This window comes from Oncorhynchus gorbuscha, linkage group LG16 (assembly GCF_021184085.1).
Source record: "Oncorhynchus gorbuscha isolate QuinsamMale2020 ecotype Even-year linkage group LG16, OgorEven_v1.0, whole genome shotgun sequence".
NCBI classification, from domain to species: domain Eukaryota; kingdom Metazoa; phylum Chordata; class Actinopteri; order Salmoniformes; family Salmonidae; genus Oncorhynchus; species Oncorhynchus gorbuscha.
In genome coordinates, this window is record NC_060188.1 from 55,113,910 (window position 1) to 55,126,500 (window position 12,591).

The window sequence follows — 12,591 nt, forward strand, 5'->3', positions numbered from 1 at the left end:
AGGAAAGGAAGACCCAGAGTTACCTCTGCTGCAGAGGATAAGTTCATTAGAGTTACCAGCCTCAGATTGCAGCCAAAATGTAGAAAACAGTCGAAATAAAGAAACCCCCTTGAATGAGTAGATGTGTCCACATTTTTGATAAGTACTGTATATTATTATCATTATTTATTTTTTAACAGGACAAATCTTAGTGGGCATGTGCCCCTGTGCCTTCCGTGGGCAATATATCTCTGTGGGCAAGCCTCTTCAGTCATTTTGAAGCAAACTATGAAAGGAGACTTTCCTCTCACAGTCATACCTGCCATTTTTCTGAATTTTTAATTGTTTATGTTTCAGCTCAATTCAAGTAAATGTAGGCTATTCTCCAAGGCAAAATCTACAGTAACTACCAGTGTAAATTATGGTAATCTAGATGATGCCATTTAGACAAGCTCCAGAGGATGGCAGAGTTGTCGGGTAAAAATACACTACAAAGATGATAGTTTAAGAGCTGGGTTTCCAACCTAATTACTGCATATAGTGCATAATAAAGAATGCATAAAATGTAGCCAACCAGATTTTCCCAACATATTATGAAGGAGTATCCTTGAGGATTATATATGTTTCATTTAAACAAACGTCTTTAGTTCATACAATAATTAGCCTACACCTTGCAGCCTAGTAAAATATGAAGTGGCTTTTTTTCTCATTTAGTGTATTAATGTTTAAAAAATTGCAATCTGATTGATGCGCAATGTCCTGTGACCGAGCATGCTGGTCTACATACGCTCATTCCACGAGAGCGCGCACACGGTCACGAACCTCTGCGCGTTCTCAATCACGATTCACTCCGCAGCAGATTCTCTCTTGGAAGTGGCGTTACAAATCGTTTAGCGAGAGGCTCCAGTTTGATAGCAAGTTTAGCTATAAAACTACCCTTACAATAGCTGTAAAGGGAATTTCAGTCAACGTTTTCTCAATGAATGGACTGTGAAGTACCATCACATTTGAAGGAAGTTTAGATTTACTTACAAAACACGATAACAGCTGGTTGAACATTGCCCACGAGTCGTGTCCAGCGGGAGTTTTTGAACACACGGACAGCGAGGTTGAGGCGATTTGGTTTATGGAACGTGCCAGTTCAGGAAAAAAATGTAGCTAGCTAACTTAACGTTAGCTATTAGGCTATACACATTTCGCGTGTCCTTTTGTTTTAGCTCGGAAGGATCAAGCTGTGTTTATGCAGCTGGCGTGGAAGACACCGGCAGGAGGAGAAAACAGTGGTGAAAAGCGACAGTGATAACCCGACAAACATCTCACCACCAGACACCGGTAAACAGACATTTCTCTCACATCAGTTAAAGGCTATCTGTGTGGTTCCGTAGTCTGCTAGATAACATTACGTGCATCAAAACCAGCAATACAAAAAAGCATACACATGGTTCTAACACATCATGACATGCATGTACGGTCTAGTCAACCGCTGGTTATGGTCCTAATACTATGCCGCTCAACATAACGACTTGCCCAGCGTTTCCCAAACTCGGTACTGTGGTTAACGATTAACTAATTGAATCCGCTCTACACGGGGTAGTGCTTGGGCAAAACCATGGCTGTGTTTTGGAAACGCTGGTCTAGTTTATCCAGCAATGGCATTACGCTACAGCCTAGCTAACTAACCAAGAATATACGCTATTAGGATGCTAACTAGTGATAATGATTGATAATGGCTAGCTAACGTTACCTGCTTTGCTGGAGCCTAAATTAACAGAGATATTTACAAAAATGATAAAACAGCGAGGTAACTAAATTGATAATTCAATACAATTGATCCTAGCTATTAGTACAGCATAATTGGTAGGGATTTGAAGTAATTCTCAGGAAAACAGATAAACTATAGCCTAATCCAGTCCTAATCTTTAGGTGCGGCAGGTAGGCTAGTGGTGAGTGTTGGACTAGTAACCGAAAGGCTGGATCGAATCCCTGAGCTGACAAAGTAAAAAATCTGTCATTCTGCCCCTGAACAAGGAAGTTAACCCACTGTTCCTAGGCCGTCATTGTAAATAAGAATGTGTTCTTAACTGATTTTAAAAGGTTAAATAAAAAACTGCTCAAGCCACATCACTAGCTGTTCACAAGACCAGAAAAACTATCTAACTGGAATATTCACAAAAATTATAGTCGATTTAGCTAGGTCCATAGCCTAGGTTTAGAGTAGACGTAGTTGAATATACTATTATTTCTTACTGCACATCTCTTGCTTAGCCGTCTAGTTATCCGTCTAGTTTATATTTGACACAGATGTAAAACAATTGTCAAGTTATTCAATAACAAAATCATGGCGATCTAACGGTACCAACATCAGTCTAAGAAGTCACCAATACCCTTGCTCTCAACTCTCAAGCAAGGCCAGTCGCACCCATTTAGTTATTTCATGTTCACATCCGAATGATTTTTCTGGAATTTCCCACTGATGGATAACAACATTGTCTGTTTTGTCTATATGCAAAGTTGCATTAATCATCCAAAACACCTCTGCTAATTCGAGGTAATGAATATAAAGTACACTTTTTTTGCTCATGATCAACCTTTGATTCATATGGTGGTGTATATTCCATTATTACCACTGTATACCTATTTTGATATTACTACGGGCTTCCATCTATAGCCTACAGCTTCAGCTAGTCCATGGCACCAATCTGTCTAACCCTAAAAGCATGTCAGCCTAAAAACACTTGAGAGTGGCACATCAATGTTTTACAGAGTAAAACTTTATTGGTTCAGGATGTAATGAAAAGCTTCAGGCTCTCCAACGTGTGCCTTTATTGACAGAATTTTAAGCAGACAAGTGCATGAGAAATGGTAAGAGAATCCTTGCATTTCTATGATTAACGTGTGCACAAAAACAGTCAGTCTAATGGGCCTCTTTAAGATTGTTACATGATGCACTAAAGTCTCCAAGGCTTCCCTAACCTTTGACCCTAACTAACAAGGACTTCCTAACTCTTGAAAGAACCGATCATGTGATCACTACCAAGGGTCACTACCAAGTGACATGACTGGCTCTAGTCAATCTTTGTTGGATTTTCCAGTGCCACATCATCTAGGCCTATACCAGCCATCTTGGCTAAGAAAATACCGGCCCGGAATTTCCATTCCAGCTGTGCATTCCTACAAACGAGCACAGTTGGATAGTTCCTGTCTTCTCCTCCCTCCAACTATGGACACTTCTTAGCAGGGGTTATCTGTGACCATGTTTCATCGAGGAGACAATTGAGGCAACGTTTATCACAGCTGTTATGCACTAAATTATATTTTGATGTGCCCGTTTCTCTCTAATACAGGAGTCTGGCTGCTGTAAACTGCGGACACAGTGTGCAGGGCACTGACACAGTATTAGGTGTGAAATTAGAAACTGTTCAATGTAGGGCTACATCCTAAAACAACTGTGCAGTCTTGTGGAAACTGATATCAAATCTAATGTGGTCCTACAAATTGTTTTCAAATTGTTTATAGCCCATAATTTACAATATGAAGCTAGAGATAAAATGAGTTACTTACAGTGCTGTAAAGTATTCACACCCATTTACTTTTTCCACATTTTGTTGTCATAGCCTGATACCCCATAATGTAAAAGTGGAATTATGTTTTTAGAAATGTTTACAATCTCATAAAAAATGTAAGGCTGAAATGTCTTGAGTCAATAAGTATTCAACCATATTTTGTTATGGCAAGCCTAAATAAATGCAAGTGTAAATATGTGCTTATGTCACACTTTGTTACCTTACAGCCTTATTCTAAAATTTGAGGCCATTTAAAAAAAAATCAATCTACACACAATACACCATAATGACAAAGCACATTGTTGCAAATGTATTAAAAACAGAAATAGCTTATTTACATAATACCTTATTTACATCATTCAATCGATTGGACTTGATTTGGAAAGGCACACACCTGTCTATATAAGGTCCCACAGTTGACAGTGCATGTCAGAGCAAAAACCAATCCATGAGGTCGAATGAATTGTCCGTAGAGCTCCGAGACAGGATTGTGTTGACACAGATCTGGGGAAGGGTAACAAAACATGTCTGCAGCAATGAAGGTCCCGAAGGACACAGTGGCCTCCTTTTTAGGGAGTTGGGATCAAATCAGCGGAAATTTCAAGTGCGCCACGTATAGTTTTTGATAAAAATCTAACTTTCATTAAAACACACATACAAGGTACTGAATTAAAGCTACACTCGTTGTGAATCTAGCCACCAAGTCAGATTTGTAAAATGCTTTTCGGCGAAAGCATGAGAAGCTAATATCTGATAGCATGCACCCCCAAAGTAGTGGAACGTCATCTAAAACGACAGATTTTGCTGTAGCCGGCGCTACCCAAAACACAGAAATAAAATATAAAATTACCTTTGACAAGCTTCTTTCTTGGCACTCCTGTATATCCCATAAACATCACAATTGGGTCTTTTTCCCAATTTAAATCCGTCATTGTATAGCCAAAATGACGTTTTCTGAAGACCGGTCTGATCCAGGAATATTCCCTTTTACAAGTCACTTTTTAAAATTCATAAAGTTGCCTATAAACTTTGACAAAACATTTCAACCTACTTCTGTAATCCAAGTTGAGGTATTAGTAAACGTTAATAAACGATCAAATTGATCTTGGAGTGATCTGTATTCAATAGCTGTATGTTTTGAAATGAAGTCCATTTTGAGAACGACAGGTTTCCTGGGAGCGCAGTTTAAAAAAAATGGCATCCTTGTCAGTGATCTAACCAAGGATAAAGGGACCTGGAAAACAGTACACTGGCGACATCGTGTGGAATCTGTAGGAATTGCAACCACGGTTCCAATATTTACGACATGCCTTAAACAATACGTATACTGGCGGATTGATTTTTTCTCAGTCAAAAAAGTAACCAGGTTTTCTGGCGATTTTGACCACGGAACTCGTTCTGTTATAGTCACAGACACCATTGAACTAGTTCTAGAAACTTCAGTGTTTTCTATGCACACATACTAATCATATGCATATACTATATTCCTGGCATGAGTAGCAGGGCGTTGAAATGTTGCGCGATTTTTAACAAAAAGCTGCGAAAATTCACATGATCCATAAGAGGTTTTAAATTGAAGAAATTTGGATCCACCAAGACACTTCCTAGAGCTGGCTGCCCACCCAAACTGAGCAATCTGGTGAGAAGGGCCTTTGTCAGGGACATGACCAAGATCCCGATGGTCACTCTGACAGAGCTCCAGAGTTCCTCTTTGGAGATGGGAGAACCTTCCAGAAGTACAACCATCTCTGCAGCACTCTGCCAATCAGGCCTTTTATGCTAGAGTGGCCAGACGGAAGCAACTCTTTGGGTAAAGGCACATGACAGTCCGCTTGGAGTTTGCCAAAAGGCACCTAAAGGATTCAGACTATGAGAAACAAGATTGAACTCTATGGCCTCAATGCCAAGCGTCATGTCTGGAGGAAACCTGGCACCATCCCTATGGGGAAGCATGGTGGTGGTAGCATCATACTTTGGGGATATTTTTCAGCGGCAGGAACTGGGAGACTAGTCAGGATCGAAGATGAACGGAGCGAAGTACAGAGATCCTTGATGAAAACCTGCTCCAGAGCGTTCAGGGCCTCAGACTTGTCCTTCCAACAGGACAACGACCCTAAGCACACAGCCAAGACAACGCAGGAGTGGCTTCTGGACAAGTTTCTGAATTTTCTTGAGTCCGGACTTCAACCCGATCTAACATCTCTGGAGAGACCTGAAAATGGCTCTGCAGCGATGCTGCAGAAAAATGTGAGGATCTCTCCAAATACAGGTGTGCCAAGCTTGTAGTGTCATACCAGAGAAGACTCAAGGCTGTTATTGCTGCCAAAGGTGCTTCAACCAAGTACTGAGTAAAGGGTCTGAATACTTATGTAAATAAGGTATTAGTTTTATTTTTAATACATTTGCAAAAGTAAAATAACTTTTTTTGCTTTGTCATTAGGGGGTATTGTGTGTAGATTGATGACGGGGAAAACACTATTTAATAAGTTTAGAATAAGGCTGTAACGGAATACATGGAAAAGTTAAATAAAGATATAAAAAATAATTTTCAATAGATTTGCACACATTTCTTAACATCTTTTCACTGTCATTATGGGGTATTGTGTGTTGAGGGTTAAGAAAAACATGTCAATTGAATTCAGGCTGTAATACAGGAACATGTGGAGTAAGTTAAGAGCTATGAATACTTTTGGAAGGCACTGTTTCTCACTACAAAAACAAGGGAGGCCATCTTTCCAATTCCTGTTTTCCACACAGACTGAGTCATGCCAAATAGCTGCCACTGTGCCAATGACAAAGCAGAAACCTTAGTCACCATAGTCATTTTAGTGGGATTTATGTATCCATTAGTGATGCGTTGTTTGACTCATAACCGTGGGGCGGGCGAGATTAGGGTAGGGTTGGGCACGAGTACTCAAACAGTCGTCAAAACTCTTTATCTTTATCCAGAGAACTTTATTTTACTCATACTGTAGTACTACATTTTTTTGTCCCCCCTAAAATGTAAATGTTGTTTTGAAGACGTTAGTTTTCTTTGACTCTCGTGTTCCATTTGTACATGTGCATTTGCAGGGCACAACATAAAAGCAACCATGCCAAGCATCTGTTTTGCCTGAATTCCCTTTCCCCACAATGTCGCACTCAGTCAATTGTGTTCTGACTGCTCCTTCTACACACACGTGCTGTGTGCACACAAACTAGTGTTAAATGTGTTAATCAATTTAGAAAATTCCATAACAGGCAGAAAAAAGTATATTGAACGTCTGTATATCGAAAAGAGATTTCGTTTTGTAACCCTGAAAAAACGATTTCAACTCTACAAAATGAACCGCATATCAGAAATCACTTTTTGAGGTGAACTGTAACAGATGCGAGATGCGCACTGGCAACTTTTTTTCATTTGGAAAAATATTCTGTTCGATTCCATTGTTATATTCATTACTAGGTGTGTCTTGACTGAGGGCTCAGGAAATAAGTGTCTTGTAATCTTTTTGTTGTTGTTGAAGTTTGTGTGTGTGGACACCTACTCGTTGAATGTCTCATTCTATAATCATGGGCATTATAATGGAGTTGGTCCCCCATTTACTGCTATAACAGCCTCTGCTCTTCTGGGAAGGCTTTCCACTAGATGTTGGAACATTGCGTCAGACTTCCTTTCCGCCACAAGAGCATTAGTGAGGTCGGGCGCTGATGTTGGGCGATTAGACCTGGCTCGCAATCAGAGTTCCAATTCATCCCAGAGGTGATTGATGGGGTTGAGGTCAGGGCTCTGTGCAGGCCAGTCAAGTTCTTCCATACCGATCTCTACAAACAATTTCTGGTTGGACCACACTTTTTAGCGATGTCTGCATGTTAACTTATAGCCTATACTGATACTTTTCCCCCAGTGTTCTCCTTTCTCTCACTGTGACTGGATTGTGTCATCACAGAAAATCTACTGTGGTTGGCACATGCCTCTTGTGGAATGTGGGACTTGTAGTTCTTAAGCAATTAGCAGCGGGGGAAAAATGTATTATGCTTGGTTGTAGTCTTTACTCGCATGCTGTGCTCGTAAATAATTTTTCCGGTTTGACATAACTATTTTTAGGGGCAAATACTATTGAAATACTCACACTGTAGAGTCCTGCTGATGTGACGCTTGACATTTAGGCCAAACAGTTCAATCTTAGTTTCATCTGACCATAGAATCTTGTTTCTCATGGTCAAGAGTCGTTTGGAGTTTGCCAAAAGGCATCTAAACTCCATGTGCCTTTGTATTGAAGAGTGGCTTCCGTCTGGTCACTCTAGCATAAAGGCCTGATTGGCCAAGTGCTGCAGAGATGGTTGTCCTTCTGGAAGGTTCAGAGTCATCGTCATGTTCTTGGTCACCTCCCTTACCAAGGCCCTTCTCCCCCGAGCCGCAGGAGTGGCTTCGATTGCTCAGTTTGGCTGTGCAGCCAGCTCTAAGAAGAGTCTTGATGGTTCCAAACTTCTTCCATTTAAGAATGATGGAGGCCACTGTGTTCTTGGGGACGTTCAATCCTGCAGACATGTTTTGTTACTCTTCCCCAGATCTGTGCCTCCACACAGTTTCTGAGCTCTTTCCAAATCATGCCCAAGCAATTGAATTTACCACAGGTGGACAACAATTTGTAGAAAACTCTCAAGAATGATGAATGGAAACAGGATGCGCCTGAGCTCAATTTCGAGTCTCATAGCAGGTTCTGAAGACTTAAGTAAATAAGGTATTTCTGGCTTTTTTTCTGAACATATTTTCACATTGTCATTATGGGATATTGTGAGGTAGGTTGATAAGGAAAAACATTTTTTACATCCGTTCTAGAAAACGATCCGTTCAAGTCACTATGGCTATTTGTCCTTTTCCCATTACCTCCCAGACTTGTGGCATCTTTGCCTCAATTATGATCTAATGGTCATGTTGTTATGGTCTAATGGTCTAATGTTGTTATGGTCTAATGGTGTTATGGTCTAATGTTGTTATGATCTATGGTCTAATGTTGTTATGGTCTAATGGTCTAATGTTGTTACTAATGGTGTTATGGTCTAATGTTGTTATGATCTAATGGTCTAATGTTGTTATGGTCTAATGGTCTAATGTTGTTATGATCTAATGGTCTAATGGTCTAATGTTGTTATCTAATGGTCTAATGTTGTTATGGTCTAATGGTGTTATGGTCTAATGTTGTTATGATCTAATGGTCTAATGTTGTTATGGTCTAATGTTGTTATGGTCTAATGTTGTTATGGTCTAATGTTGTTATGATCTAATGGTCTAATGTTGTTATGGTCTAATGGTCTAATGTTGTTATGGTCTAATGGTGTTATGGTCTAATGTTGTTATGATCTAATGGTCTAATGTTGTTATGGTCTAATGGTCTAATGTTGTTATGATCTAATGGTCTAATGGTCTAATGTTGTTATGGTCTAATGGTCTAATGTTGTTATGGTCTAATGGTGTTATGGTCTAATGTTGTTATGATCTAATGGTCTAATGTTGTTATGGTCTAATGTTGTTATGGTCTAATGTTGTTATGGTCTAATTTGTTATGGTCTAATGGTCTAATGTTATGGTCTAATGTTGTTATGTTCTAATGTTGTTATGTTCTAATGTTGTTATGGTCTAATGTTGTTATGGTCTAATGTTGTTATGGTCTAATGGTCTAATGTTCTAATGGTCTAATGTTGTTATGTTCTAATGTTGTTCTATGTTGTTATGTTCTAATGTTGTTATGTCTAATGGTCTAATGTTGTTATGGTCTAATGGTCTAATGGTCTAATGTTGTTATGGTCTAATGTTGTTATGGTCTAATGGTCTAATGTTGTTTATGATCTAATGTTGTTATGATCTAATTGTTATGATCTAATGGTCTAATGGTCTAATGTTGTTATGGTCTAATGGTCTAATGTTGTTATGGTCTAATGTCTAATGGGTCTAATGTTGTTATGGGTCTAATGTTGTTATGGTCTAATGGTGTAATGGTCTAATGTTGTTATGGTCTAATGGTCAATGGTCTAATGTTGTTATGATCTAATGGTCTAATGTTGATGGTCTAATGGTCTAATGTTGTTATGATCTAATGGTCTCAATGTTGTTATGGTCTAATGGTGTTATGGTCTAATGTTGTTATGATCTAATGGTCTAATGTTGTTATGGTCTAATGTTATGTCTAATGTTGTTATGGTCTAATGTTGTTATGGTCTAATGTTGTTATGGTCTAATGGTCTAATGTTGTTATGGTCTAATGGTGTTATGTTCTAATGTTGTTATGGTCTAATGTCTAATGTTGTTATGGTCTAATGGTCTAATGTTCTTATGGTCTAATGTTGTTATGTTCTAATGTTGTTATGTTCTAATGTTGTTATGTTCTAATGTTGTTATGGTCTAATGGTCTAATGTTGTTATGGTCTAATGGTTATAAATGGTCTAATGTTGTTATGGTCTAATGTTGTTATGTTCTAATGTTGTTATGTTCTAATGTTGTTATGGTCTAATGGTCTAATGTTGTTATGGTCTAATGGTCTAATGTTGTTATGGTCTAATGTTGTTATGATCTAATGGTCTAATGTTGTTATGGTCTAATGGTCTAATGTTGTTATGGTCTAATGGTCTAATGTTGTTATGGTCTAATGGTCTAATGTTGTTATGGTCTAATGTTGTTATGGTCTAATGGTCTAATGTTGTTATGGTCTAATGGTCTAATGTTGTTATGGTCTAATGTTGTTATGTTCTAATGTTGTTATGGTCTAATGGTCTAATGTTGTTATGGTCTAATGTTGTTATGATCTAATGGTCTAATGTTGTTATGGTCTAATGTTGTTATGGTCTAATGGTCTAATGGTGTTATGGTCTAATGGTCTAATGGTGTTATGGTCTAATGGTCTAATGTTGTTATGGTCTAATGTTGTTATGGTCTAATGTTGTTATGGTCTAATGTTGTTATGGTCTAATGTTGTTATGATCTAATGTTGTTATGGTCTAATGTTGTTATGGTCTAATGTTGTTATGGTCTAATGTTGTTATGGTCTAATGTTGTTATGATCTAATGTTGTTATGGTCTAATGGTCTAATGTTGTTATGGTCTAATGGTCTAATGTTGTTATGTCTAATGTTGTTATGGTCTAATGTTGTTATGGTCTAATGTTGTTATGGTCTAATGTTGTTATGGTCTAATGTTGTTATGTTTGTTATGGTCTAATGGTTATGGTCTAATGTTGTTATGGTCTAATGTCTAATGCTGTTATGATCTAATGGTCTAATGCTGTTATGATCTAATGTTGTTACGATCTAATGTTGTTATGATCTAATTGTCTAATGTTGTTATGGTCTAATGGTCTAATGTTGTTATGATCTAATGGTCTAATGTTGTTATGGTCTAATGTTGTTATGGTCTAATGTTGTTATGGTCTAATGGTCTAATGTTGTTATGATCTAATGTTATGATCTAATGTTGTTATGATCTAATGGTCTAATGCTGTTATGGTCTAATGGTCTAATGTTGTTATGGTCTAATGTTGTTATGGTCTAATGGTCTAATGTTGTTATCGTAGAATGTATGCACACATGACTGTAAGTCGCTTTGGATAAAAGCGTCTGCTAAATGGCATATATTATTATTATTATTATTATTATTATTATTATTAATTACCCATTGCAAAGTGCTCTGTTTGACCTCCCCGATAGTTAGACACTTGCTTGGTTGATTAAGGACATTTTTAGCAGACTTTGAACTAAGTGGTCACATTACTGGTTACAAATGATATCACTGGTGCATAATTAGCATGTGATATTTGTTGATGGTTCCACAACTGGATCTACCACTACTCAAGTCCTTGCACTCTACCCGATGATGTGAAATCAAGTTACATGCTTTATTCAACATGCATATGAGTAGCAGACCCTGCAGCAAAGATTACCCTATTGTGCTGAGAGAGTGTGAATAATCAAATCCTACGGGAAGAGTGTGATGAGTTGGTGGCAGCCTTTCGTACATTCGAATGCCTTAATTCCATGCAAAATACTTTGTTGAATACTTTATCGAGTTTACCTCCCAAATTGGAAACATTTGATGTGGTGTTGTGTAGAAAGATATGTTTACCATTTGAATGACCAAAAATATATGAACTCTGTGTAATGTTGTTTTGGATATCGTCTAGGCATACAGTTGAAGTCGGGAAGTTTACATACACCTTAGCCAAATACATTTAAACTTAGTTTTTCTAAATTCCTGACATTTAATCCTAATAAAAGTCCCTGTCTTAGGTCGGTTAGGATCACCACTTTATTTTAAGAAAGTGAAATGTCAGAATAATAGTAGAGTGATTTCTTTCAGCTTTTATTTCTTTAATCACATTCCTAGTTGGTCAGAAGTTTACATACACTCAATTAGAATTTGGTAGCATTGGCTATTAAATTGTTTAACTAGGGGCATGCGTTTCGTTTCGGGTAGCCTTCCAGAAGCTTCCCAAAATACGTTGGGTGAATTTTGGCCCATTTCTCCTGACAGAGCTGGTGTAACTGAGTCATGTTTGTAGGCCTCCTTGTTCGCACATGCTTTTTCAGTTCTGCCCACAAATGTTCTATAGGATTGAGGTCAGGGCTTTGTGATGGCCAATCCAATACCTTGACGTTGTTATCCTTAAGCCATTTTGCCACAACTTTGGAACTATGCTTGGGGTCATTGTCCATTTGGAAGCCATTTGCAACCAAGCTTTAACTGATGTCTTGATGTTGCTTCAATATATCCACATAATTTTCCTACCTCATGACGCCATCTATTTTGTGAAGTGCACCAGTCCCTCCTGCAGCAAAGCACCCTCACAACATGATGCTGCCACTCCCATGCTTCACGTTTGGGATGGTGTTCTTCTGCTTGCAAGACTCCCCCTTTTCCCTCCAAACATAATGATGGTCATTATGGCCAAACAGTTCTATTTTTGTTTCATCAGACCAGAGGTCATTTCTCCAAAAAGTATGATCTTTGTCCCCATGTGCAGTTGCAAACCGCAGTCTGGATTTTTTTATGGCGGTTTTGGAGCAGTGGCTTCTTCC

The 12,591-nt window shown here is 38.4% G+C and overlaps 1 protein-coding gene across 1 annotated transcript in view; it reads left to right on the forward strand.

Annotated features, from left to right (window-relative positions):
- The first annotated feature begins 808 nt into the window (after positions 1-808).
- LOC123999772 (rho GTPase-activating protein 32-like) overlaps positions 809-12,591 on the forward strand; it is a 207,677-nt gene continuing 195,894 nt past the window's right edge. Inside the window, 1 exon segment of the mRNA XM_046305797.1 lies at positions 809-1,311. The gene's annotated coding sequence lies outside the window, so the exon portion shown is untranslated.